Below are 13,113 nucleotides of genomic sequence, written 5' to 3'. Positions count from 1 at the left end.
CATTTCATGTTAGCAGCGGGGTTTCTGAAATGTTTACATGGCTTCACATGGTATTTTACCGTTACTGCAGCCAAAACAGTTACAAATCAGTATTATTGGTTGATGTGATTGCAATAAGCATGGCATGAATGCAATATTCAATTTGATTCGAACGGTGCACGGGGGTACAGGGAGAGGAAGGGGAGAGACTAAAGAAAGAGAGACAGGAGGAGGGAGGAGGAGGAGGTAAAGGGGGGACACACATTCCTGGCCTAATGCATGGAGGAATTGATTCCAGCTCTGCTTCCTGTGCACTGTCCTCACTTCAAAGAGGCTAGGAGGAGGAGGGGGGGGAGGAGGAGGGGGGGGGGGGGGGGGGATGCATGGGCTCAGGGGAGGAGGGGGGATGAGAAGAGAGGAGGTGGAGGAGTAGTGAGGGGAGGGGGTCCATCCTGACTGGAGGTGAACAAAGCTGTCAGTGTGCGAATGGGGAGTCAGTCTGGCAGGGCTGCCCCCTCTCTCCCTCCCCCTTCTGCATCTCTCTCTCTCTCTCTCTCTCTCACACACACACACACACACACACACACACACACACACACACACACACACACACACACACACGCTCTCTCGTTCTTCAGCCACATCTGGGCTACATCTGTTCTGCTCATTTACGCTCAGCAGACCCAGACCATACATCTTTCTTTTTTCTCTTCTCTTCTTCCTCTCTCATTCTCTCCTGCAGGAAGTTCTGAGTGCAATCAGACATTAAGGATACTCCGGCTGGCCCATGTGTCAATCACAGTATGCAGATACAAACACACACACACACACAGACGCACACGCGCACACACACGCACGCGCGCGCACGCACGCACACACACGCGCGTTGAGGCACCTTTGTAATCACGCTCATCTGCCTTGCCTTGTGGAACGGTAGGCCACGACACGCTCATTGCCACGGTTACCAAGGCCATGGCCGGCAGCTCTCAGCCTGACTGCCTCTCGGTGGGAGAGATGAGATCACTGCCACACAATGGAAACTTCACCCAAGTCCCATAATCACATAACAGTGTGGCCGTGTCCCTATTTGATATCACAGCAACAACGTAATAATATCAAACCTGACAGTGCTAGATGCTGGCAACGCTCCTGGGCTGTGTAATATTATGTCAGATGCTGGACGGTTCCAGGCTTGTAATTCTACAACCAGGGAATATAAGCCAACTGCAAATTCAGTGAGATTAATGACACTGTTTTATACAGGGAACACCATGTTGACTGGGTTTGCTATTGTAATATGAGTGCAATGCCAAAACAATTATGGTTCATACATGTATTAACCCACCCGGTGGGTTTTTGTGCGTGGCTGTAAGCCAGCGCACCATAGATAGAGTTTGTCGGGTTGTCCCTCCCTCCCTTACTCCGTTCCGTTGTTGACCTGCATTTCCACCACAAAAGGCAGTAGTCCCAGCACACCAAAATAAATACACTATGACATCCCACACTTTCAAGCTCCTCGGTAGTGTTGTGGATTAAGCGTCCGACTCCCATACGGGAGATGAGGGGTTCGATCCCCGGTTGAGGAGGAACCTGTTTGATTCTTAACTTTAGCCACAATCTTTCTTCCTCTCCTCTCTGCCCCCGTTTTTCAGACAGACGGGAGAGATCCCATGGGAACAAAAAGGTTTTTTATTTTATTTTTAAGGAAATGTCTTTTTTGCAGATGAATTAACTGTGTCAAACTGATTGCAGAAACTGGGTGACCAAATAAGTGACCAATTACAAGTCCCATTGATATACTAGACTTGTGCTTACTGTTATGTTTCTCTGTGTATGCAACTCTGTGTTTTGTTTTCTGCTCCACCTGTTCTCGGTCCCACTCCCAGATTCCTGAGTGGATCCAGTTATAATTAAGATAATTCAAAGCATTTTAATAAATATGAGCATTGTGATTTGTCCAGTGTTTGTCACTGGATGTTATAGAAGTTATGTAAAAATGTGGTTACCTGGTGGTCCTATGTCAGTTCGTCCATCGGGGACCCACTGTAGGTCTGCTAGCCTTGTGTTATCTGGGTTTATCCCTTACCTTTGTCCAGAAACAGAAGTTGAACCAATTGCAGCAAAATAGCTAACGTTACAGGAATCATCAGTGTAACTGCTTTAGCCACTGACCGCTACCATTAATGTTATGGAAGCTGCTGCTAGTTGATTTGATTGATAGTTGTTGTGAGCTCATGAGCTGACTATCCCACTCTTATTGTGCTGGATTAGCATTGGAAGCATTGGAACTGATGTGTCCAGGCGACAAGACCCATCTTAATTTATCAGACATTATTTCATGTCATTTCAATTCACAGCTATTTCAGTGGCATGGCTAGCTTCCGTCCTACCAGTCCTGAACAGAAACAAGCCAGCCACGCACATAAGCCAGGCTGGACCTGGCCTGGTCATCCGATGCTCTGGTCCAAGGGAGATGACCAGGCTGCTCCATTCTCTTTCTTTTTTTTTTAAATCACAAAAGACCAACCACCCCCCTCCATCGACAGACCTCGTTAAAAAGAATCCCTGTGATGTTAGCCATTAGGCCTTTTCCAACTCGCCATGTACGGTCCCCCTCCAGTCCCAACGCTGTTTACTGGCGCTCTGAAGTGGACACAGGTGGAGCACTCAGCCCTGTAAGATATGCACCCAGCGCCTGGCCTCCCGTATGCAGTATTCCCCATTAATGCCAATGACCGAATCAGTCATCCCCTCTGGTGCTGGCCTCGCCAGCAGCCACTAACTGGGCACTCCATCTCGCCCCTGCGATTAGGAATATTTATGAGTTACTTCACAGCAGAGTGTTCAGAGTGTTCTTGGCCAAACAATGGGCGCAATCAAAGCAACAGTGTTTTCCTTTGTTGCTGCTCTATACAGGAAGTACAATATTAGCAGCCGCGGGCCATGGCCGTTTTTTTTTCAGAACTTTGAGCCCGAAAATGGTCAAGAATCACTCACGCTACTGGCAATGGCTACATTTTGGAATTTCTGTGCCACCTAAATGTGCGTTTGCCAGGATCTTGCAAAGTTTGTGCCAAAGAAAATTTAAATGAAATTGAGTTCGAATATATTCTAATTAATTTAGTTTAGTTTGAACGATATTCAAATTTATACATAAAAAAAAGATTTTTCATGAATAAAATAGCCTAATAAAAGGCTAATAAAAAGGCTAATAAAAAGCCTTGACTGTAATATTGTAAAACACTGTTACCCCACACTGAGGTGTTAACTTTCATCTTTCGATAAGGTGCTGGGTCTGGATTATTGGATTATTGCCTGTAAATAAATTGTAGCCTATAAATGTTGTTATTAATGTAAATCGCTGCATAATCTTTGATAAATAATATTATTTATTAATATTACAATATTCAAAACTCTTTTAAAAAAAGATTTTTTTTTTTTTCCGAACATCGATTTTTTTTTGACAGCCCTAGTGAGCACAGACCTCCGCCCTTGAATGCATTTCGTGGCTCTGTGCGCGCGAGCAGGACATGTTTGGTATTGCTGCATTCGGAAGGTTGAGAGCTTTATGCCAGTCAAAGCCCTGTGTCTCTGTGACCTTCCCATATCCAGATATGTCAGTTTCAATTCCCCCTATTGACAATGAAGAGGGAATTTCTCGCTCCTTAAGTCTAAAAAATGAATGGACGTGAATGGTCGGCCATGTTTGAGCAGCTTGTGGACCCGCCCCGTGATTCGGATCCACTCCAAAATGTAATGGGTTCTAAGTTGGCCCATGCTACACCCCTCCTACCGAGTTTCATGAAAATCAGTCTGGTAGTTTTTGCGTAATCCTGCTAACAAACAAACAAACAAACAAACAAACAAACCAAGAAACGTCTCGTGGACCTGCCCCATGATTCGGATCTGCTCCAAAATACAATGGGTTCTAGTTCTAAGCAACTCTATCATTTCATATCGTTATTTGTCTCTGTAATTTCACTCTTCCACAAGCATGTCGCAGGAATTGCCCATTTGTTTATACTGCGGCACAGTCGACTGGCTTTGGGAAAGGATCTTCCACTGCTTTTATTCCCCCCCTTCACTGGACACACCTCCACTGACTTCCATGTATTTTGAGCAGATGAACAAAATTTTACAATTATGCCTATTGCGCTTTGAATATTGCCAGAAGCCTTTGCCGCTAGCACGAGTGATTCTGTGTGACCATATTTGGTTCCCCCAGACTACTAAAGTGCAGCAACTGCAGTGTTCTCTCTGTACATTAATCTGAAAGCTACCAGAAGTTGGTATTTGTTGGTCTCTGCTCTGCATCAATCAGAAAGGAAGGTCAAGGGTCGGAAGCAATAAACCACAGAAAGATCGAAAAAAAACTTGTGTAGGCAAGATGCACAGCAGTGTGTGTGTGTGTGTGCGTCTGTGTGTAAAACAGCACTCCATCTAAGGCTCTCTCCACTCCCTTTCCGTTAAACACATTAAGTGAGTGGAGAGGAGGAGGGAGGAGAGGAGAGGAGAGGAGAGGAGGGAGGAGAGGAGAGGAGAGGAGAGGAGAGGAGAGGAGAGGAGAGGAGAGGAGAGGAGAGGAGAGGAGAGGAGAGGAGAGGAGAGGAGAGGAGAGGAGAGGAGAGGAGAGGAGAGGAGAGGAGAGGAGAGGAGAGGAGAGGAGAGGAGAGGAGAGGAGGGGAGGGGAGGGGAGGGGAGGGGAGGGGAGAGGAGAGGAGAGGAGAGGAGAGGAGAGGAGAGGAGGGGAGGGGAGGGGAGGGGAGGGGAGGGGAGGGGAGGGGAGGGGCTGCCTGGTCTGCTGATAGGGAAGAGAGCATTTCCTGGTCACAGGATGCCATGTAATGCCATTAACGTCAAACCTCCCCAGCACAAGGAAATACAAGGAGGCATTAGTCGTCGCTGACCGCCACGCGCTTACACACACACACACACACACGTACACACACATGTACACACACAGCACACACACCAAATTGAACCCCAAATTGCTCCTAACAAGCAGGTTAGCACTGTGCATGGTAGCTGCATTGGTGTGTGAATGTGTGTGTGAATGGGTGAATGAGAGACCATTGTAAAGCGCTTTGAATAAAAGTGCTATGCTGGAAGTGGACTCCATTTACACATACACACACAAACACACACGCACACAATGCTCCCAGCACACAGGCTATACACCCGTACCGACAAACACACACACACACACACACACGCACACAATGCTCCCAGCACACAGGCTATACACCCGTACCGACAAACACACACATACACACACGCACGCTGGACTCACCCGTATGCCTCGCTAGGCTTTGCTTCAACGTTGACGGTGGACAGGCCTGACACTCGCAGCAACAACCAATCAGATTGTCCATCAAAAGGAAAAATGGAGGACAATATCTCTGATGCGACAAATAATTAGTTACATCTACACCACTATAGTTTATCAGTAGCCTAATGTCACTGACCCAAAACAATTAAGAAAGTTAATCAAGTGCAACAACTGCTCAAGGTGAAACATCATTGTTTCTGAAAAAGCTATGTTTGGAACCAGCCGATAAACTGACCACATTTTGAGAATCTACATAGTTACCTTGTCGCCTGAAAAAAGTTTTTTTGTACAGTTGAGTAATGGTGGCGGGTGAGAGGGGTGATCAGCCCGTGACATCAGCGGCTCATGAATGAAACCCATTGGCTGGCGCCTGCGGTAACGCTTCAAAAAGTTGAACTTTTGTGAAGTCTCAGCGCGAGCTACGCAAGCAAAGCGACACAACTGAACCGCGACGCAACCACAATTCTGTTCGGCAACGCGAGATGGAGTCCTTCGTTCTAGAATTCTTTATCTGTCTTGCGTAGGAGATCAAAGTGAAGGTCGGGGGGGTGGCAGCAAGGCCAGTGAGTACCTGATGGAGTCTGGCTAATAAAGTTAAGTATCCTGGCCGTCAATCCAACCCCCCCCCCCTTCCCCACAGCCCCCAGCACTGCATTATGACTCATATAGTCTGCGCGTGCTCCAGGCTTCCTGAGCATCAAACAAGGATCACTGAGACTGGGAAGGATTAAGGCTGCAGAGGAAACTGCATAAATCTCGGCTTGATCCCGGCCGTTTCTCACACCAAAGAGGGTTCAAGTACGGTGTTTTTTCATCCACGTGCAGCGCAGGAGATTCGGATGGAAGGGACACAAATTGGAAGCTGATACCGGTGCTGGTTCAAGACGTGTTAAGTTAACCATACGTGGCATAAATCAGAGAGGTGTTTCCCGTGGCGAGGTTACCAGGGCCGTTTCGTGCCGTTCTGCGCCGGTTCAGATGGTTACCGTTTCTGTTCCCATCCGTCGGGCTGCTAGAACCAGACAGCTAGTGACGCAGTTGTAAATTTGTGTATTCATTCTATCTGTTCTAAGAACGGCACGTAGGCTACAAGGAGATGTGATCCAGTTCAAAGGGAGCAATCAGAAGAGGACCAGTGCCTCCCCTTGGGTTTCTGCCAAATTGTCAAAAGTGACTCGAGAGCGCAGAACTGCGAGCAAAACTTCCTGACTCGCGTGAGCAGAGCTCAACTAAGTGTGCGAGCAGAAGGTGCTCGCCAAGCAGAAACTCTGTCGCACGCGGTGGTTCTATACGCTAGCAGCTGCCTGTTCCACTCTTGGTTGTTGAATTGTTACGTGAGAACTTAGATTGTGCGAGTGGGAAGTTAATATCTGTGCTTGTGAAATAATAGAATTTGCTTGTGACGTGAGCATGTTTTACGCGCTCGCGACTTTTGACATAAATCTGACGCAATACAAATCAGTTAAAATTCACCATTCAGGGGGCGCCCCGGTAGCTCAATGGGCTGCATGTCTTCCCCTCTCTCTCTCTCTCTCCCACCTTTCCTCTCTGTCACCTACACTGTCCTATCATAATAAAGCAGAAATGTCTTAAAAAATATCCTTAAAAATAAAAAAAAATAAAAAAAATCACCATTCAAATCATTTCCGGCGTACACCACAAATCGAAACAAATAATGTTTCTTTCATGCCAGAAACCGAAATGAACGCTCCTCTGACTGTAGATATGATATAGTTAGGTAGCTGGTTTTTACAGCTCGCTGTGTACCAACAAGGGCTGGCCCTGAACGTTCGGAGGCTCGTTCGTTGTATTGACATTTAAATCTCATGGTCATTTGAAGTCTGAAATTGTATGCCTAGCCCTGACAGGCACCCCAGCAAACCGTCAAATCATTACATACAAGTGTGACAATTCTGTCTCTGCCACTGCTCTGCTTGCTCTTGCATAAACAAAGGCATTCACACATGCCCCCTCACTCATCCATTCTTGTTCGCCTAGTCATAAATACTGGCTGATGTTGTTTTTGTTTTAAGTTTTTTTGTATATATTTTTTTTTTTTTACGAACGTTCAGAGCCTCATTCGTGAACACTAACAAATGTTCGAACCCTAAAAAATGACATTCGGGCCCGCCCCTGGAACTCATCTCACGTTTGTTCAGTGAAGAACGCAAGGTGCATGCAAGTTGGCAGGCATGTAAAACTCAGCATAACACCCCAGGTGACAAGATCTTAATTTATCAGACATTATTTCATGTAATTTCAGTTCACAGCTATTTTGGTGGCATGGCTAGCTGATTCCCTCCTACTGACCAGTCCTGAATTGAAACAAGCCAGCCCCGCCCAAAGCCAGGCTGGACCTGGCCTAGTTACTGGACAACGCCGGTCGAGAACCGCTGACCCAAACAACAAGTGACATCGAGCGCTCGGGGGTGTTGAGTGACACATAGGAAGTTGATTCATACATTGGCCGGTTGTCGGGATAATCGTACGTTCGCTGGTCGGTCCAAATCTGTCATTGTAGTGAGATAGATCTCTTGTTATGCTTAAGCCTCTGACAGCCTGTTATCGGAGGGCTAGCTACAGCAGTATGCCCTGTCCTGTCATAAGTAGGACACTTCCTGTGTGGTAACCAGCAGCCACAGCTGTCCCCTTCTCCTGTGACCTTTAACAGGAAGTCAAGTGATAGGTAATAAGGCTCAGAGCTCTAAAGCTCTGTTTCCTCTTCCGCTGTTTGGAACACAGATTGGGCAATGGCAAAGGGGATCATTTTACATATATACTCGCCGTAACCTCTCTCTCTCTCTCTCTCTCTCTCCCCCCCCCCACACACACACAAACACACACACGAAATATCTCAGTCATTCTCCATCTCCCTCCCTATATCTCACACGCAAGCATGCCTCCTCAACCCACAGAGACACACGGACACAACCGCACAAACAAAAACACAATCTCCAGCTGATCTGATCCAGCTGGATTGTGTGTCTCCACCGTGGAGCCTATTATGCTTGTTTTGAAAGGAAGAGGAAACCAAAGGTGGGTCATGTAGCTGCAAGGAAGTGTCTACTTCCTCTTTATCCCTCCCTCCCTCCCTCCCTCCCTCAGGACCTCAGCACCCAACTGCCCACACATGCAGGCTGAAATATCCTGTTCCACAGATGCCATGAAATAAAAAACTCTAATGAATTTCAGAGGCGTGTCTGAGACTAAGCGCTGAAGCCAGCGCGTGATAGCGTCCGGGGCGCTCACCTCAGATAAGAACAGTAAACAGGACAGGGGAATAAAAACAGCGCCAGGCTCTCAAGGTTCAATGGCAGGTGAACTGGTATCTCAATCTCTTTCATAGACAAAATCGCTCACACACAACACTTGTGCACGACACGTGAGGCAAAAAGGACACAAGCACGTGCAAGCGCACACACACACACGCACACGCACACGCACACAGTCACTTCATGAGACTGTCTACGTTCTGTCTTCTACCGTTTTCTCTTTATCAAATTATTGGTTTTCTTTCATTCTAAAAAGCTCCATTCATTATCTTTACTAACAGTCTCCACCCCACCCCCTCGCTGGCTGCTACTTGTTACAAATAAACTGTCAAATCAACTTTCTATTCTATTCTACCTGCTGAAAGATGTTAAGCTCATCCATCTCACTTGTTATTGACTTGTGAAAAAGGCCTGTTTGTGAGAACTAAATATGTAAACTAAAAATGGCACTTTTTTTGTTCATTTACAGTATAATTGGCTGCCTGAGAAATACAATTGTGTTGAATTGCATCATATTGCACCGAACCACATTTTTTGTATCAAATCATGTCGAATCGCACTGGTTTGCAACAGGGGGTGAATCGTATCGTATCGGTAGTTGGTGGTGGAGATTCCCATCACTACTGCGTACTGTCTGCATCATTCTCTCTCATTACTGCTTTTATGATCTAACCTACCTGTTAACTCCAGTACCTGGACTACTGTCACAGTATGGGGGGATCATGCAGAGAACATCAAACCACAAGATGTAATGAACGACCATAAGCACAGAAAGGTGTAGATTTCCCTTCACACTAGTTTACACTAAAACCTTGTACTGGAATTAACCAAGCATCTAGAGCAGGGATCCCCAGCCTTTTTCACACGAACTGCCAGTTTGAAATGATCTTGTTAATTAGTGTGACTTATTAGTGTGACTTATGAACATAAGTGTCAAAGGGAAACTAAAAGATATAAGCTTTATTAAAAAAAAGCTCATGCGGCACCATCTTGAAAACATAAAGTGTATCAAACAGAAATAGCTACTGGTAGGCTACTATACAGAATGCTGCCATTCTAATGAAAACATCCACATTTCAGTTGTCAAGCCATGTGTAGGCTACTGCAAATCAACAGCCTACAAGTCAGTGTGATCCCTGGTTCTGTTTCCTTTTATCAGCTCTTGGCCTGCTTCCCATATCTGCACACGGCGAGTTTGGTGGATTCTGCCTTGTCTGCCTTATCGTTGAAAGTTCTCTCGTGCCCGGTCTCAAAATGGCACTTAACACTTATCACAATCGGCAAACATTTTCAAAACTAAGTACACACAGCACAGTCCTGAAGGACAAAACTGAACTCTTCTGTCCATGAGGGCTGAATGCCTGAACCTCCTTCACTATAGCTTTCTTAGCTAGCGTGTCTGGAATTGTAAACCGATTACTGAAATTCCTAATTCCTGTGGGAAATGTGAGCGAGAGGCCGTACGGTCAATCAAAATAATACAGGCCGCACGTGCATTGAGCACAACGGCCAATGGCTGTTCAAGAGGTGATTTGACATGCAGTTGATAGGACACTTGAACATTTCTTTAAAAAGAAAAAAAGAAAAAAAAAGAGAAGAGAAGTAAATCCTCTGAAGTGCTTATCGCTAGTGTGCCAGTGATTAGGCTGCCGCGTGCCAATGGTGGCACCCGTGTCTTAGGGTGCCAACCCCTGATCTAGAGTAACTGAAAACACAAGCAACAATGATTTGTCTTCTCTTGTAGCTGTGTCTGATCAATTGGGGCTTGGCTGAGTTCTATCACCCAAGTCCGGAGTACAATGTGAGAGTGGCTTCCAGGTAGCCTACTTCAAAGGAGCTGAGCTGCTGGTAGACTACCAGGTGAGACCCCTCATGCTGTCTGGTAGGGCCGCCCCCTGAAGGTCGACAAGTCGAATCGTCAGTCGGAGGCCCTGAAGTTGCCTGAGATTCTCTAAGTTGAGCCGTTGTTTTTTCGCTCCACTGTCAAGATGCGCTGGTGGGCTTAGACCACTCACCTGCCTTGTGATTTATATAGGACAGGCCAATCATTAGTTTTAGACCTATTACTGTAGCCATTTGTTGTGCAGTAAAAGGAGACTTAAGACTGCGTCTTTTATTGTGCTGCCTGCGAGTTTGAGTTTAAAGTTTGACAGATGTCCTGACTCTCGCGGTCAGGACAGAAAAAAAAAAAAAAGAGGAATGAATCATCGAATCTCTGGTTGGAACAGGTGAATCTGATTCGACTCACAAAAATCATTCGGGTACAGCCGTACTGTCTAGTGATACTGGTATTAAAAATAGAACCAGTTTGCAGAAGAATGTAGTCTTGATGAGCGTGTTGGTCTGTGTTGTGGTAGATGTATCACTACAGATTGGACATGTGGATCTTGGATTGCATGTTGGCCAGCAGGATCTTGAGGAAGGAAGCCTTTTTTCATGAACACGATAACAACATGCAGGTAAGAGTTGTGTAGGCCTATCTGTTACTCTGTTAGGTGTCTCATTCGACATGTTTGCTGAACTTACCACACAACTGATGGTAGAAAAGTGACATACTGTAGATCAATTAGGATATTTAAACGTTGCTTGTGCATGGGTCCTTTGGTTTACTCCCCCTTTTAAAGATGTAATTTTATCTAATGCGGCTTTTGCGAATTGCAAAAGTTCTTGACACAGAGGACCTGTATTGATTACATTGACAAGTACAACATCGAATTGGACCCACGGCTGGACCTGCAATGACATTTTGAACAGGTAAGATCCCTTCGAAAATCGTTCTTGATTGTATGCAGTGTGAGTCCTTTGCATCTGACCTCTGCTACATGTGGTGCGATAGCTGTTGTTGTCCAGCGAGTTGACAATCCCTCCCCTTTTTTGTCTCATATAGACACTCCCACAAGAGGTGGCAGAGGTTTGTGCACAGTGAGACCCAGCGCCTGGTGAGCACTGAGGCCTTGGATTTCCTAGACAAGCTTCTGCGTTATAACCACCAAGCCCGCCTCACAGCGAGAGGCCACGGATCAGCCATACTTCTGTACTCCCAAGTCCACTCAGCACATCGCTCTCACTTCTCTCATGCACACTAGCTAGAGAAGACTCATGCCCTGTTTCATAAAACAGTTTTCTGAGGTAAAGACTGCGCCTCTCTTTTCACAGACCCCTTGTCTATAAAGATCAGGGAAGATCGACCACCCTTGGGGGCATGGGCTGCCAGCTCTGTATTGTGAAGCGCTTTGTGCATTCGTGCTGTGAAAGGCGCTATATAAATAAAGTTTTACTTACTTACTTACTCTAAACCAGTCAGCTCCTCAAGTACGATGCCGGGTACTTGTCAGTAGTTCAGCACAGCAGGCGTTTACTGAGCCATTTCTCAGCAGCCATTCGACATTTAAAACAATAACATGCCTTTATTATGCCTTTCTTCGTCATGCAGGCATCACCTTGATGTCCACCACACAGCCGCTGGCTATCGCTAATGGATCTCCTGGTATCTGCTGCTCCCAACATACTGGCAACAAAGTCCCAGCAGCCACTGGGGCACAGCCCTAAACCGACCTCCTCATGACACCTGCTCACTTGTGTTTGTGTGCACCCATGTCCATTCTAGGTAGCTCTCAGTGAAGGAGACCCATGTATTTCTATGTAGCTCTCAGTGAAGGAGACCCATGTCCATTCTAGGTAGCTCTCAGTGAAGGAGACCCATGTCCATCCTAGCTAGCTCTCAGTGAAGGAGACCCATGTCCATTCTAGCTAGCTCTCAGTGAAGGAGACCCATGTCCATTCTAGGTAGCTCTCAGTGAAGGAGACCCATGTATTTCTATGTAGCTCTCAGTGAAGGAGACCCATGTCCATTCTAGGTAGCTCTCAGTGAAGGAGACCCATGTCCATTCTAGGTAGCTCTCAGTGAAGGAGACCCATGTCCAACCCAACTAACACATGTTCACCCAACAAGAAGGCCAGACCCATGGGTCTTCTTTATTACAGTATGTTGAGAAGAAGAATTGAATTGCGTTTCATGTTCAGTTATATTTTGGGATCTGAACTTGACAAAAATGTATTGTCGGACCTGTCAGAATTATTAGAATCAGTACGGTTGTTATTTCACAATGCCAGTGTCTAGAAATTCTAATACAATGTATACATGAAAAAGTATTTTGTATGTCCCACATATTCAGTCATGCTTGAACCTTGCTTGTTGTATTACACTGTGAACCTTACACAATTTCACATGATGAGAGAGAATTATGTTTCCTACCTAGCAGTGCTTTAAGGCACTCACACACACACACACACACACACACACACACACACACACACACTCAGCAGCAGGCTTTTAGTGCTACCTCGGGGCGAATGGCTGCCCTGTCATTCCAAGGCCCCTGCGGTCGATTGACACAATCACGGCTCTTCTCTGTCCTGGCCCCGCAGTGGTGGAATGAACTGCCCACTGATGTCAGGACAGCAGAGTCACTGCCCATCTTTCACTGCAGGCTCAAAACACACCTCTTCAAGAAGTACTACCAGGACCCACCA

The 13,113-nt window shown here is 46.2% G+C and overlaps 1 pseudogene across 1 annotated transcript; it reads left to right on the top strand.

The window, feature by feature from the left end:
• The first annotated feature begins 951 nt into the window (after positions 1-951).
• Positions 952-12,201, top strand: LOC311319757 (casein kinase II subunit alpha-like; annotated as a pseudogene). The gene is made up of 7 exons: positions 952-984; positions 9,271-9,355; positions 10,325-10,440; positions 10,938-11,039; positions 11,226-11,334; positions 11,468-11,614; positions 12,188-12,201. The product of its transcript is annotated as a casein kinase II subunit alpha-like (transcript).
• Positions 12,202-13,113: the final 912 nt, after the last annotated feature.

The sequence above is a fragment of the Borostomias antarcticus genome (assembly GCF_949987555.1).
Source record: "Borostomias antarcticus genome assembly, chromosome: 16".
NCBI lineage: Eukaryota > Metazoa > Chordata > Actinopteri > Stomiiformes > Stomiidae > Borostomias > Borostomias antarcticus.
Note: the sequence above shows the minus strand (reverse complement) of the source record. Positions and strands in the feature narration are given on the sequence as shown.